We start from the raw sequence: 16764 nt of genomic DNA, 5'->3' as shown, positions 1-16764 counted from the left end.
AAAGTGGTTTTTCGGTAGGGGATACTTTTAACGATGTTTTCCATAGGATCGGCAGTGACCTTTGCCATTTGAAGGCCTCGAGTCGATTTTCCGTTCTGGCGGATGTCGTCGGGTGGCCAAGCAAATCCGGGGAAATTCCGGTCGAGCTGGTTGAGCGTCGGTGCGAGAGAATGAGCTTTCAAAGAGTATCACAGGTTTTTTGGCGAGGCCGGTGTGCCAAGCCAGTAACTACCGGCGTAAAAGCGGCTACGTTTCAACGAGGAATACGATGATGTTACCACGGTTTCATACAGGGGAGACCTGTACCCTGAACGTGTATCGGCTCGATCGATATTTGCCGAGACATAACTCGATAGAATATCGAATGAACGCGCCGAGCGTGGCCTGCAGGGCCACGTCGATTCTCCCCTTGGTAATGAGTCAACTTCACGGAATTGTCCTGCAAGCGGCGACGATTTTTCATAAATAAAAATACGAAAAACTCGCGCGACTGGTCTCCCGGATGAAACGAGGCATTAACTTTTAAATAACTCGTCGTCGTCGATCGTTCGTACGCACGCTCGCTCGAGAATTTAAGGACGAGCCCTAAGTTGGAATATTTTATACAACGAAGAATCTACCAAGTATCAACGCGTCGAACAGTTGTGTGAAAAATTTCAAATAACCATCGTCGAACGTTTGGATAATAGATAAATAATAAATTTTGTCAAATTGATTCAACAGTGTACAGTGTTTCTTTATAACATTAACATCGTGAAATTGCATGAATTCGTATCATAACGATAATCACATGGAAATTCGCTCGGTTCGGACGAGTGAAAATTAACTATAAAAACTGACGGGGAGGAAGCAAACAGAAGGTTTTTACGCGATGCTGTTCGAGTGGTAGAGGGAGAATCGAAAATATGGAAATCTTTACTATGAGGAACGCGTAGGGGGCCGTAGCAGTGCAAATCGAACGCATTAAAAGTCCATTATCGGTCGCTCCACAGAGAGAGAACACAAGGGAAGTCGAGAACAGAGAGAAAGAGGCTGATAGAAAGGGGATGCAAAGGAGAATATAACGAGAGAATTAACACCCTTCTACTTGTTGACCCTTAACTCGAGCAACTTCACTATAGTACTTGAACAAGACGCACGTGCGCCACGCAAGTACACACACACACACACACGTGCACGTCCGAATATCTTCGAATAGCGCCCTAGTGATTTGAAAAACTTTAATGAAAACTTTTCATTACATAAATGTTATAATATATATAATATTATAAACATTATAAATATTACAATATATACAATATATAATATTATAAATTAAATATTGTAAACATTATAAATATTACAATATGTATAATATTATAAATATTACAAATTAAATATTGTAATCATAAATATTACAATATATATATTATTATAAATATTATAAATTAAATATTGTAAACGTTACAAATATTACAATATATATAATACTATAAATATTATAAATTAAATATTTTAAACATTACAATATACATAATATTATAAATATTATAAATTAAATATTGTAAACATTACAATATACATAATATTATAAATATTATAAATTAAATATTGTAAACATTACAATATACATAATATTATAAATATTATAAATTAAATATTGTAAACATTACAATATACATAATATTATAAATATTATAAATTAAATATTGTAAACATTACAATATACATAATATTATAAATATTATAAATTAAATAGTGTAAACATTATAAATATTATAATATGTAAAATTTATAATATTATTATATAAATATAAAAAATAAACGAGTAAAGCTTCCAGCAATATCAGCCCGCCATTAACATAATCAATTTAATTTGTAATTATTGCTAGAAATAGATACCTGCAAGTAGTTTATTTAACTGATTGCTTGCGATCAGTGACTTTATTACTGGTTCACTGAATCAGAAGTTGAGTTTTTATAACGTTTGTTTATTATTCAATATTATATCTATTATGAATAATGCAAGCTTTGATTGATACTAAAAATTAGCGAAGATAATGTTTGAGAATAGAAATATAAAATTTGGCCATATTCTTTCATCACTGAATTTTCAACTTTTACGACGGAATTTTTTAAAATATTGAAATAGAGTAAAGAAATTGTGAAAGCAATATAGAATGAAATTTGATTTAATATTTTTAATGTATTCATATTTAAATATCGAAAATTTCATATTTTTTAACACATTTTTAACATACTCTAATAATACATGTATATGTATATTCTTTCATATTTTTATGTTCGAACCTCTTTCTCAGATATTAAGAAACAAGAGTAAAAATCTAATCTAATTTTCTATGTAACAACATGGTTCGAAATGAAATTTCAATGTGAATGTAAATTGTTAAACCTTCGAAAAACTTCTACGAGTAAAACGATTCTCTCATTCCCTTGACGCAATTGTCAATACACTTCAAAGTTTGGAGACAGCGACAAAAGTTCGCGGGAACGTGTCTGAGTTACTCTTAGATTGCAAAATTTTTCCTCCCATCCTCAACGAGAACGTTCATTTCGAACATTCGAGCAACACTACGATGTATGAAATTTTCGTCTAATTCTCTCTCAAGCTCTTCTCTCAAATTCTTGCAATAGTTCAATTTCTATAATAACAATTCATTTCACAGTATTGCGAGTGATCAGTCCATTAATATAATTAAATAATCTCGGAGGACAACAATACAAGCAATACATCAAGTTATTACTTAATAACTAAATGTAACAATAAGGAAACAATGAAACGATGGATTTAATATTTCATTAATTATTCAATTTTCTTTTCAAGAGGGAGGAAAGTACAGAAATGTAATTAAAAGTTCATTTTGCTAGATAAGTTCATCTTGCTCGATTGCAACTGCATTTATCTTTGTCCGTGAATTGTTTCAAAATTTTTATAAATAATGAGAGCGACGTGAAACTGGTGTGACTTTTGTCATTGAAAGAAATGTTTATTAAAATAGAATTCATTGGAAAAAGATTATCGAGTGATTAAAACAATTACCAAACATGTCACAAATATTAAATCTAATATTATATTGTTTATTTATTTTTAATTCATTCTAAACAAATATTTTTGCGAGTTTAAGAATAATAATTGTAGGAAAACAACTAACAAAAGTTATAAAAACATTAAACACCGTCACTTGTTAAAGAATAAGAAGTCATATTATTTATTAATTACTTGAAAAAATCTTAATAGATTGAAAACTTGAAAACGTTAAAAAACGTGTCTAGATCTTTCTTTGTTTGTCGTTTGTAATAACATCGATCATTATTACAGAATTACTATTATACATTTTTAAAATATTACAATATTATCGTACATAAAACATTATTACACATTTTCAAAATTAACTCCTTTCTAATACGAAAGTTAAAATTTTAAGTATGAGTGTTTAATTTTTGTACTTTACAATTTTCTTATATAATTTACCAATTCAATACCATTTATTAAAAACAAGATATTCATATGCAATCAAGAAATCAATTAAAATACGTACCATCCTCAAATTTCCAATTTCAACTACTCTAACAGAAATATCAGTGACATTATTATTAATATTATAGCCCCTATCGTTCATCTTCATTTTATTCGAGTCAATTCATAAGTATCCTACCCCTAAAAATAGAAGACACTGGTGCGTTGACTCCATTAAGAAGATATACGAGCCATAGAAAAGCGTTTTCCAAGTTATGTGTCATAAGCATTACACATGGACCTTTGTAAGCCACAATATTACTTTCTGCGGGATAATGGTCAATTTATAGTAATTGAGCATTGCCATTAATATTGTCTATCTATTCTTCTCTTCTTTCTCTAGGATGAACTCATGGATTTTACTGAATTGCATGAATAGTTATCAAGACACGTATTAATTCTAGTTTCTTCCCATTACAATTTACTTTTAATTATAAAATTAAGAATTGAAATATTTGTTCAGTCATATTATCATTATTAAAATATTTATAAGTAACGTGGAAGTTAAGAATCAATAGGCATACTAATAGTAGAAGACAATATTAGGAATTCTATATTTAACACGTTCAGAATCTAAACTTTCAATAGAAGAAATGAAAAAAATAACAGCACAGTATTATATCATATAACTAGCACAATCCACACAAATTTGTACAGTATTATATCATATAACTATCACAATCTATTATACAATATTTGTACAATTGATATCACATACAATAATCCTATTTTCACAATAAAATATTTATGACACACGTAAATTAATTATTTTATCATCATATTTTATTATCACCGGATATTAAGAATTCCATTTAACTACTTTTACTAAGAATTAAAAAGAAAAAAAGAAAAAATCAAGATTGCTTGTTCGATTAATCTGGAATAGTAGGATGAAAGAAGGATTTGAGCTTAATCGATTAATCTTCATTGGATTAATTCAATTATATGTCCCTCGTGATAAAATAAAAGAAACTTGCTCAGTTACCCTATTCAGACGCGTGGAAGTTGTTTGCTCGGTTATAAGGACCAAAGAAGGGCGCACACTTCGATTGGAATGCTGTCTGTTAAAGATAAGGGTAGCTACCCCTCAGCAGAAAGGATCCTACAATATGCTAGACACCACATTGTCATATACCGGGTGATCATTTCTTAACCATTCGAATATTCGGTTCATCAATCATTATTTATTTGTTCACTTTATGAAAGATATGATACACATGTATGTATAATAAGTGGATGGAATTTAAATATAAATTTCATGCTTTATTTAAAAAGTATAAGAGATAAATATTAACTTGATAGCTCTCAATTAATTTATTAATAATATTATATGTGTCGATACACGTTATTGAAATCAAAATTACAAATAGTTGTAAAAAAATTGTTGTATTAATATTAACTTTTTGAGCTTCTCTTATTACTGTCACAAGTTGATCGTAATTCATTGCTGACTTACAGTTTTATATGCATAGTACGTATTTAATATTATTTTTTACAATTAATACACAATTTATAATCATTAATGTACGTATATAATTATTGTATAAATTAATATTATGTAATAATTATTATACATTACAATAATAATAATATAATATTAAAATAATAACAATATATAAATTGATATAATAATTAATACGAATTTAATATAAATAATTGTAGGAAACATTTCTATTGTGATAAAATGTGAAGTGCACAAAATAAACAAAACAATTCCAACATGATGGATTATTCAACCGAATTTTACTTCAAGTAGGTTACATTAATATGCAATTTACGTTAATTCACAGAGATAATGTACATAAGTCGTGCAATCGGATACACTACAGAGACGTACCATCAATCACCTCTCGAAGAGACCAACGCGATGCAATATATGCTATTCGCACATCGTATATTATATTCCAAAATTAATAATATTGTCATGAATCAGTTGGAATTATTTTCGTGTTGCAATATTTGGTTACTATAAAAATTCTATGTGAATATTTATGCAAACCTGAATTTTTTAAAAATAATTACAAATAGGTAATTGGAGAAAATTGACATTTATTAAATATTTAAATGCCATATTTCAGATGTCTTATGCTATATTTTATATTATGTATTATATTATGTATTGTATTATATTATCTGCGTATTATGTAACATTTATGTATATTATATTATTTATTGTATTATGTTTTATGTATTTCTTTTTTATATTATTACATTATTGCATATTTATAATTTTATATTTTCTAAAATTGTATAAAAATTTGCAGTCTAATCACAATAAACATAATTTTGTTGTATACATCAATATAGATCATACTTGTATGAGAAAAGACATTTTCATTAATTAGATGATTGAAAATTTTAATATAAAATTTATTTATATTTAATATTTAAAAAATATTTTAATATAAGTATTTAAGTGTAATATATTATTTACTTCAATAAACCTTCAATAATATTTTAATATTAAAATTTAAGTTTATTATAGTTGGTGTCACACAAAACAAAACACTTTGAACAAGGAAGATCTTTTTTGATGCGAAGACCTTTATAAAAGAAAAAAAAACGTAGTGGGAGATCCATAAAAATAAATATTACAAGTCAAATATATTTGTAGATTCACTCTGGCAGATATAGTATGTGAATTTTATATAATTTTAAATTTAAATTTATTATAATATTTTAATTTTAATTTAATTTGATATTTTAATTTAATATTTGGTATTTAAATTTAATATAATTATTATATTTAGTTTAAATATCGTTGTATATTTAGTTAAAAGTCATTGAATAAATATTATTTCTATTTATTCTAATAATTTGATGAACTTTTTAGAACAATAAATAGAGTGGAAAAATTAATTTAAATTTCTGTTTGAGAATTCAAAAACACGGGGAGAACGTTTTATGAAGCATTCTAAAGACCCATTTGTATTTCAGCACAGTGCAGAAACTTATTCATGTGTAAATTAAAGTTGAAGAAATTTGTTTGAAAATGTTAATATAGTTAAAGAGGAATTGTAACAAAGGGTTTATGAATTGTGGATATAATTCTATTATGCTCTTTAATTTATGACGCTAATATTCTTTCCAAGCTCTTGCAAATATTTTTTAATCTTTGGTAATCTCTTCATTGTAACTAATTACTCATATTTCATAGAGAAGGATAAGCGATTCGTACAAAAATAATGTAAAAGTCAGAAATGCAATACACGTGTAATTTGAAATATGAAATTTCATGTTCAGAGTTTGACGAATTTTACATAAAAAAGAAATTGTAATATTAGAAAGGAATGTATCAGAATTGATTCTGACAATACTGTTCCACAATATTCAAAAGTTATTGTACTCATTGTACTCTATTTAAAATATAAAAATTTCATGTTGAAGCGAAAAGATTCAAGCATTGCGTTCTTTTTTTTCAGGAAAATTTAATTAATTTATTCTTTGCTCTTTCTTCACTCATGATATATTCAGTATCATGAATATCTACTATCATGATATATCCACTATCACATCTTTTAATGTACCATACGAATGTGTGTAATAGAGTTTTAAATTACAATATTAATCAATGGATTAGTATATAATGTAGTTCAGCAGAATTATAAATTCTATGTAGAATTCTAAGCAAAACAATTTTCGACTCCTGTATAAAATTCACTATTGTGAGAAGATTATTCGTAGAGATTTAAGGATATAACATTATTAAACGTAGATATATTTTTGTGAATATAATTAGAGAATTTTAAGTGAATATAAGTAGATTATTTCATATACTAGATATTCTAATTTTAATACTTTTATGTACAATAATATTAATGTAATATACATATTATATGTATAATATTTATATATATTTTTGCATATTTTCTTCATACTGTATATTGTACAGAAATTCACTTTCAAATTCTCCGTAAATTTATAAAAATCCAAAAACCAGCAATCGCATAATGAATCTTTTCAGCAATTATTATTCATACTTTCCCCTCTTATTCTTAATGTTATAAAAACGAATAACGTAAATAATCAGAAAGTTACGTAATTTAATCATTGAATTAAATATAGTAATTGATATTAGTATATTTATCATAATTAATAATCAGTATTGATATAAATAACAATTGGTATTAGTAATATTGATATATGTAATATTACTATCAATATATTTGATATACAAGAATTAATATATGTAATATAATCATAATTGACATCAGTATATTTGACGTATGAAACTAGAATTTGATATGATTAGTAACTAGTATTAATATACTTGTGACGTATAATTGTTAATTGGTAAATATTTGTATATATTATACAATTAATAACTAACATTAATATCTAATTGGTAAAATCAGTAATCAGTGATTAGCAATTAGTATTATTATTATTACTGCTGATTTATACATTTATACAATTAACAATTAGTATTATTATACTTAGTATTGATATTTAATATAATTACTCGATATATTCAGTATAATTATACACAATCAATTATACTAAAAAAAAAAAAAACGATATTACACAAAAAGTTGTGCAAAAAAAAAAAGGAGAAATATTTTAGCATTTATCTTGGACAACACTGTATTGAAACACGTATAATCGTGCTGTTAGGCTTGAGCAGTCTTGTAAATCACCCCTTGGAGCCTGGTAAGCGTGAAGTGAAAGGCAGATTGAAGGGTTTTAGGGTCGTCTTATCACATAGTACCACATTGACTAAACGGCAAAATACGATTCCGCACTTTGTTTCCGTGTACGGTGTCTGATAATTGCACGGGAGCGAGAGGTATTGCGTCGCCTAGATTACGTTCGCCGGATGCCTTCTTTGAGAACGGCTGCGAATTGGCCGGTGGCACAGACGGGCAAATTTGAAGGCGATGAGCGCGAATAATTGCTTCGCCGGTCTCGAAATCTACAGACTGAACAGGTCACTCTGAAATGAAACGGATTTTGTACGCGCACGAGGAAACGGATTTGATACTCTTGTCCTCGTTACAGCGTTCACAATTATTTTTATTCGTCATTGAACGTGACAAGTTTTAGCTGCAAGCTACGTTTTGAGCAAACTATCCTAAAAACATTGTATATATAGCGAATAGATTGAATTTTAATATTTTAGAAATATGAAATATTATATGTATACATTAATAATTTTAAAATTTTTTTAGTAAAAATTCCAATATATATAATTCCAATATATATAATTTAAAATTTTTTTAGTAAAAATTCCAATATATATAAAATTTCAATATATATAATTTAAAATTTTTTTTAGTAAAAATTCCAATATATATAATTCTAATATATATAAAATTCCAATATATATAATTTAAAATTTTTTTAGTAAAAATTCCAATGTATAGAATTTAAAATTTTTTTAATAAAAATTCCAATATATATAATTCCAATATATATAATTTAAAATTTTTTTAGTAAAAATTCCAATATATATAATTTAAAATTTTTTTTAGTAAAAATTCCAATATATATAATTCCAATATATATAATTCCAATGTATATAATTTAAAAATTTTTTTAGTAAAAATTCCAATATATATAAAATTCCAATATATATAATTTAAAATTTTTTTTAGTAAAAATTCCAATATATATAATTTAAAACTTTTTTAGTAAAAATTCCAATATATATAATTCATGGCTGATTATTAAAAGCTCATTGTTGAAGCTTCCTTAGTTCTATAATTTTGGATTCAGTTTGCCACCGATTACCATAATTAAATCTCTCTTCCTTTTATTCCTATTTTAATTTTGCATTTCGACGATTGGTCGTTTTTATAATCACTCTTTTAATGTTCTTTCGTTCCTCTTTTGTTTTATAGTTATATGTCGCAGGCCAGTTGGTGTCTCTGAACATATATTCATACTTTTTAGTTCATTCGTCGTGTATTTTTTGTAATGGCGAGTTTTTTTTGTGGCCGATCACTCGGTCATTCCATTATTTTTATTTCTCTCTTATATTTTATATTTCGTCTAAATGGTTTCTGCGCATCGTCGCTCTATACCGGAATCATAGCAGAGGTGGTTAAACTTCGTTTAAAATCAAACCAGAAAATAACAGTTTCGAAATGTTTTGAATCAAATTTCAAGCTTATTGCTTTTACTTTGAAAATAATTTTCAATGAAAGTTTCACAATATATACGCAACTAATAAATAAAATAACGATTATTTAACGAGCGAATATTATATTCTTTAAATCATAAATTTTATATTCGTGTTATTTTACAAACTAAAAACATTTATGTAATATATTTATTATTATTTACTATTGTTTCTTTTGAAAGTAAAGAAAAAAAATGTATAGAAATAGAATATTATTCCTGGAAAACTTTATCCGAATGAACAATAGAACAGGAAATTATTTACAGCATAATGTAACTAAATAATTTATTTATTTAATTAAATACATAATTACGAGGCAAATGAGGTACTACGTACGTTAATTAAACAATCATTGTTAGAATAATTATTAATTTAAATAAAACTGAAAATTGCATCGTTATCGTGTATGATTTATTAAAATGATTTTTAACAAAGTCTCGTAAATGCAACTTTGCAATCTTGTGTCAATTTCTCTTTTTTTAAGAATGTAATTAAAAAAATTAACCACGGTAAACATTTTTTTTTACGTGCAAACTGTTAATAAGAATACTATATTTTTGGATATTTCGTGATAAAATTTTCTATAAATGCTAAAAAATCCGCAATCTACTTGCAAACTATTATTTCGAGAAACAAGATCCAGAACTCGCTAACGGAAATGAAAGAAAAACGTCCGGATATATGTGTACAGCGTATAAATATTCACACTTGAAGAATAAATTTCAAATGGAAGCACACGTTTCAAGCGCAATGCATAAAAATATCCCGTTTAACCCGAGAAGAAGAATGGTTTCCGGAACCGTTCTTCTCGATCTTCTTGAGCGCATGCATACGTGAAGAATTAAATTGAGACGAAGGTCGAATACTTTAGCGTTACAATTCGCATGCTGTCCTGATATTCATCGTCTCGATAAGCGATGACGAGCGTCTGCTCTCGTGCTGCATCATAAAGTTATTTAGAGGGAAAACAAAGTGATTTCACGGTATTAAATTAATAGATCCGACAGACCGGAGGGGGAGGAGCTGTTTGCGACTTAAGTCTCCCTACGTGACTCCCGTTAAGACCGTCAGCTTATTTTCTTCTCTTGCCGATCATGCTGAGCAAACAATCGTATTAAAATCTGTTTGAAATAATTCGTTGTTCATCTTTCTCACCATGTACCAGTATTTCTCGTATCGATGTTCAACAACACTTCGACGTGGCTCGACGCAAAAGCAATTGAAAATCACGAGCCCCAAATTTTCTCTCGTCGTATTTTTAGCAACGTTCATCATTTTCATCGTTATTTAATGACAATTAACTTTTAATTAACCTCGATAAAATAATTTGATAATAAATTTTCGTCAAATGTTTGCAATATTGTCACGTGTTTTATGTGGTGTTTTTCTCGTCTGAGTATCTACGACGGAAATTGATTTTATACGTACATATACGTACATCATCAGCTAAATCAAACAAGAAAAATGATTTTAATGAAATTCAATGAAATAATAACTAAACGATTATTATTAAATGGTAATTATATAAATTAACTATTATTGTTGTTATTATTAAATTATTATTAAATTAATTATTATTGTTAAATTATTATTAAATTAACTATTATTGTTGTTATTATTAAATTATTATTAAATTAACTATTATTGTTGTTATTATTAAATTATTATTAAATTAACTATTATTGTTGTTATTATTAAATTATTATTAAATTAACTATTATTGTTGTTATTATTAAATTATTATTAAATTAACTATTATTGTTGTTATTATTAAATTATTATTAAATTAACTATTATTGTTGTTATTATTAAATTATTATTAAATTAACTATTATTGTTAAATTATTATTAAATTAATTATTATTGTTAAATTATTATTATTAAATTATTATTAAATTAACTATTATTATATGTTAAATATATGAATATTATTATTAATTATTTTATCAAATAATATTATTTATTTTGTCTTTATTTATTTAGTTTTTTTATGGAATATTATTTATTCTAAACTGAATAATATTATTTATTTAGTTTTTTTTATGAAACTAAAATGAAATTGAAACATTACAAATCTGAAAAAATTGCACACTTGTATCATAAACGAATTTTATAAATATCTTTGTTTTTTTTCTTTTAAATAAGAAAAGTTACTATCAAGATAAAATAATTTATAATTAAACAATCATATTCATCTTGTAGGTAATCATTTTACTAACGAAATTTAGTTTAGAACACAATTATAAATTATTTAGTAAATAAATTATAATTTATTTATATTTAAATTATAAATAAAATAAATTAACAAATAAATAAATTATATTTAAATAATTATAATTAAATTATAATTATATATAATTATATATAATATATATATAATTATTAAATAAATTAACAAATAAGTAAATTATATTTAAATTATAATTTATTTATAAATAAATTATAAATTATTTAGCAAACAAAATTATAAAATCATATTTATGCATCATATAATCAGTTCTTGCATTCTAATTTCAAACGTCAAACGTTAAATCCCTCATTGTCGAAAGTATCAACGTCACCTTACTTCATATTGTGCATCTACGTGTAGGAAAAATGCCACATCAATAAAGACACGCGGGTAATATTCGGAGAAATTTACCAACCGCTATAAAACTCGGCCGAACAATATAGAAATTTTACATAGAAATTGATACGCGTGTAAATTTCCGTTCGCTCAGCCACGATAGCGTGAAATATGTTTATCTGTCTGGATATTTGTCGACGCGGCGAGTGTACGGCTTCTTGCCGCGGCGGAAGTTCTTGACGAGGGTTGACTACGGGTTAAAGAAACATCGGGAAGAAAGGCGGTGAATTTATAGTTTATTAGTTTCGAGCCAACTAGGAAGCACAGGCTATTGGGCAAAGTCCATTGAAACTTCCGAACATATACAGGGATGATAAAAAGCAAGAGTGGAGAAAGGTTGGGCGAGGGGTGGAGGGACAGGGAGTAGAAAGAAGGAATGGAAAGCAATGGGAAAGCGCGGAGTTTGGGAAACGGGCGGTAGGAAGTACGGTATTGTCGTACTGGAGAATATTTTCGGACAGTGACGAGTGCAGGCTGGACACTTGCAAATTTTTTTGCTATGCTCGCAAGACGTAGGGACATTCCAGTTTAATTTTAATACGTATATATATGTCGTTGATTTATCGGAATAATAAATAGTAAAATGGTAAAATTATTATCGGAGTAATAAATAGTAAAATGGTAAAATTATTATCGGAATAATAAATAGTAAAATGGTAAAATTATTATCGGAGTAATAAATACTAAAATAGTAAAATTATTATCGGAATAATAAATAGTAAAATAGTAAAATTATTATCGGAATAATAAATAGTGAAATAGTAAAATTAAAATAAATAGTAAAATAATAAAATTATTATGGGAATAATAAATAATAAAATAGTAAAATTATTATCGGAATAATAAATAGTAAAATAGTAAAATTATTATCGGAATAATAAATAGTAAAATAGTAAAATTATTATCGAAGTAATAAATAGTAAAATAATAAAATTAGTATCAGAATAATAAATAGTAAAATTATTATCGGGATAATAAATAATAAAATAGTAAAATTATTATCAGAGTAATAAATAGTAAAATTAATATTGGAATAGTAAATAGTAAAATAGTAAAATTATTATCGGAATAATAAATAGCAGAATCGACAGGCAAGAAACAGAGTGTTCGAAGTGAAAAATTAAATACCAAACTGCGGGTATTTAACCCCTTGTGCTGGCAACTGGTCCGCGGACCATAACGAGTGACCGAACCCTATATACAATAATTCGTCGCTTTCTTTTTCTTTTGAACTCGTCGGTATGATATCGCTGGATAGAAATTATCAAGAAGTAATCGACTCGTCATTTGTTTTGAGTCACATTTAACTATACTTGAAACTGAGAATATATTGCAATTTTGGATAGAGAAAATTCTCGACACGTCATCCAAGAGGTTAAGTTTTGATTTTAATTTCTATGTACTTCGCTGACGAAATAGATACTGCTCTCATCCTTTATACAATATACAATAAATACTATACTTTACGTTTGACATTAGAAATGACATTATTCTAGGAAAATATAAGGACTATGATTTTATTTTTATTAATTGAAATTTAATATCGTTAAAAATCGAATGACAATCCATAATCTAGAAATTAATATATATATATATATATATATATATATATATATATATATATATAGTATTAAATCTCAACTATAAAGTCTCATAACGAATAATTTTATCATTTTGATCATTTTATTCTGATGTATCCTTCGCTTCTTGTTAAAGAAACAAGTTCCATCCACCGCCAGACATTCGGAAGCGATTTGCACGTGAAAACGTCGCGATTGTACGAAAGAATAAAAAAAAAAAAAGAAAAGAAAAGAAAGAGGATATCGATGTAACTCTTGCGACCGTTCGCAGGAGATTTCGTTTCTCCCAATGGAAAGGTGGATAGAGTGAAAATGGCGGTCGGCCAAATTTTATATATTCCGGTCTGCTCATTCGTGGACTGCAATTTGCAGCTCTTTACGACGTTTCACAGGAGTATGAGGCCCCGTGTTCTTCCAAAGGAGGTACAGGATTGGCCAAAACACGTCGTCGGACACCCCCTTCCCAGTGTTGTTGAAATACGCTCCGGCCAGATCACATTCACCCCTGATGGGCTTAGGTGGCAGGGGACGTTCGTATAGAAGGCTGAGCTTTTACGAGCTCTTGGCTCGGTTGAAATTTGTCTGGATGCCACCCCGACTATCCTCCACGTCGTTCACTCTCTCTCTCTTTTTCCTCTTGCCAGAAGTAAGGGGCAAATCAAGAGACAGCAAGTAATAAAAGAGTTGAATCACCCTTTCGCGTCTATTCTTTTCTTCTCTCTCTCTCTCTCTCTCTCTTTCTTTTTCGCAGTTACTACCTCACGTTCTGTATGATTTTCTTCTAGTTGAGGAAATATATCGTCACCTTTCGTCGAGATTTCACGAATCGTTAAGGAATCCGTGTCGCCACGCCTCGTTAACAATTTCTTGACGCGAGGGTTTCCAATGGAAATACGGACACACAGCTCCTCCGGAATGTTGGAGAAATTATTCACACGTGGATGAGGAATTTTAAATCCGATAATTTAAATCCGCCGGAGAGAAAAAAATCGTGCAACAAGTATTGAGGGATATTCGCCCAGTATTGTGAAGAGAATACTTTTTCGTCGGAACGTTTGAAATTTGCGAAACTTTTGAAAGAGAAAGATATCTTTCAAAATGACGTGAAAAAAAATTAATCGACGTTATTGTAATTTCTTCATTGATTATTGTATTCGTGATTTTCCATACGATTGGGAAATTAGCTGTTTATATTTGTTCATACTTAATTCAGGTTTCTCGTGTAATCAATGTTCATCCACATTTTTAATTAATTCATCATGTTGTCTAATTTGTTCTTATCAATTACCAAAATTATACAATCTAGAATGTTTTACATCTTATCGCGTTAATTAATATTCATTAATTACTTTCTCGATCTTATTACACATTCTTATTTTACTATGTATGTCTTCTCTTATTTTTTCTACGTATCATTAACGCATTATTTTATCAGAATGTTCTTATCTTAATCTGTCTTTTTCTATCATATCAATATTAATATATAATATAAATTTTTCCTTTATGAATTAAGTGTATATATGTATGTATATAATTTTGTTATCACCACTGAGACTCGTTGGGATATAAAATTTTAATATAAAAGCCTGATGGGACAATGTAACCCAAAATATCCTAATCTATGAATATATTACTATTTATATATCATACGTAATTGTATATTATATTGTATAATATAAATATTATAATATTTATATTACATTATACAAATATTTATATGTATAATATATGTATAATATAAATATTATATATGTATAATATATGTATAAATATTATATATGTATAATATATGTATAATATAAATATTATATGTATAAATATTATATATGTATAATATATGTATAATATAAATATTATATATGTATAATATATGTATAATATAAATATTATAATATTAATATTACATTATATATTATTTACACAATTGTGTTAATTAACCAAAGAAAAATTTGTCCCGAATAAGTTTACTATTGAAATTACAAAATTATTAATTAACTTGCCTCAAAGATTTTTCAGTTAATAAAACTTTCCAATTTATTCAAATATCCTAATCTAACTTTTTTTTAGGTGAATTTATTATTATTTATATATCGTACGTAATTGTATATTATATAATATAATATTATAACTATTATTATAAATATAAATATTATAAATATTTTAACTACAAAATATTACATTATATATTATTTACACACCTGTGTTAATTAACCAAAGAAAAATTTGTCCCGAATAAGTTTACTATTGAAATTACAAAATTATTAATTAACTTGCCTCAAGGATTTTTCAGTTAATAAAACTTTCCAATTTATTAAAATATCCTAATCTAAGTTTCTTTTTAAGTGAACATATTACTATTTATATATATCGTACGTAATTGTATATTATATTGTATAATATTATACCTATTATTATAAATATCATAACTACAAAATACTACATTATATATTATTTACACACTTGTGTTAATTAACCAAAAAAAAAGAATTTGCCCCGAGTAAGTTTACGATTGAAATTACAAAATTATTAATTAGCTCGCCTCAAGGATTTCTCAGTCGATGAAACTTTCCAATTTACGAACTCTTGTGTATCTGAAAGACCGATCGATATCGATTATCGTTCAATTTGAAAAGAAGATAGTAATTAAAGAAATAAATATACGTCGTACGGCTGGAATCCAAAGGATCATGAACGATGGATCACGTATCATATATTTTTACGGTGTCGTCGGAAGAGACATGGTCGCGTCCTTACTTCGAATCGTGACTTCACGACCCCAAAACGTTTTGTCATTGCGTCGGCCTCTGAAACATTTATCACCAACCTTTTTCCAACCTCCTCCCATTATTTCTTGCTCCTCGAATCGTTTCTATATCCCAAGGAGTTTCGCAAACGAAAGAGAAGAGATGTACTCGAAATT

Source organism: Frieseomelitta varia, unplaced genomic scaffold (genome assembly GCF_011392965.1).
Source record: "Frieseomelitta varia isolate USP_RPSP 00005682 unplaced genomic scaffold, Fvar_1.2 scaffold_420, whole genome shotgun sequence".
NCBI lineage: Eukaryota > Metazoa > Arthropoda > Insecta > Hymenoptera > Apidae > Frieseomelitta > Frieseomelitta varia.
This window is presented reverse-complemented; position numbering follows the sequence as displayed.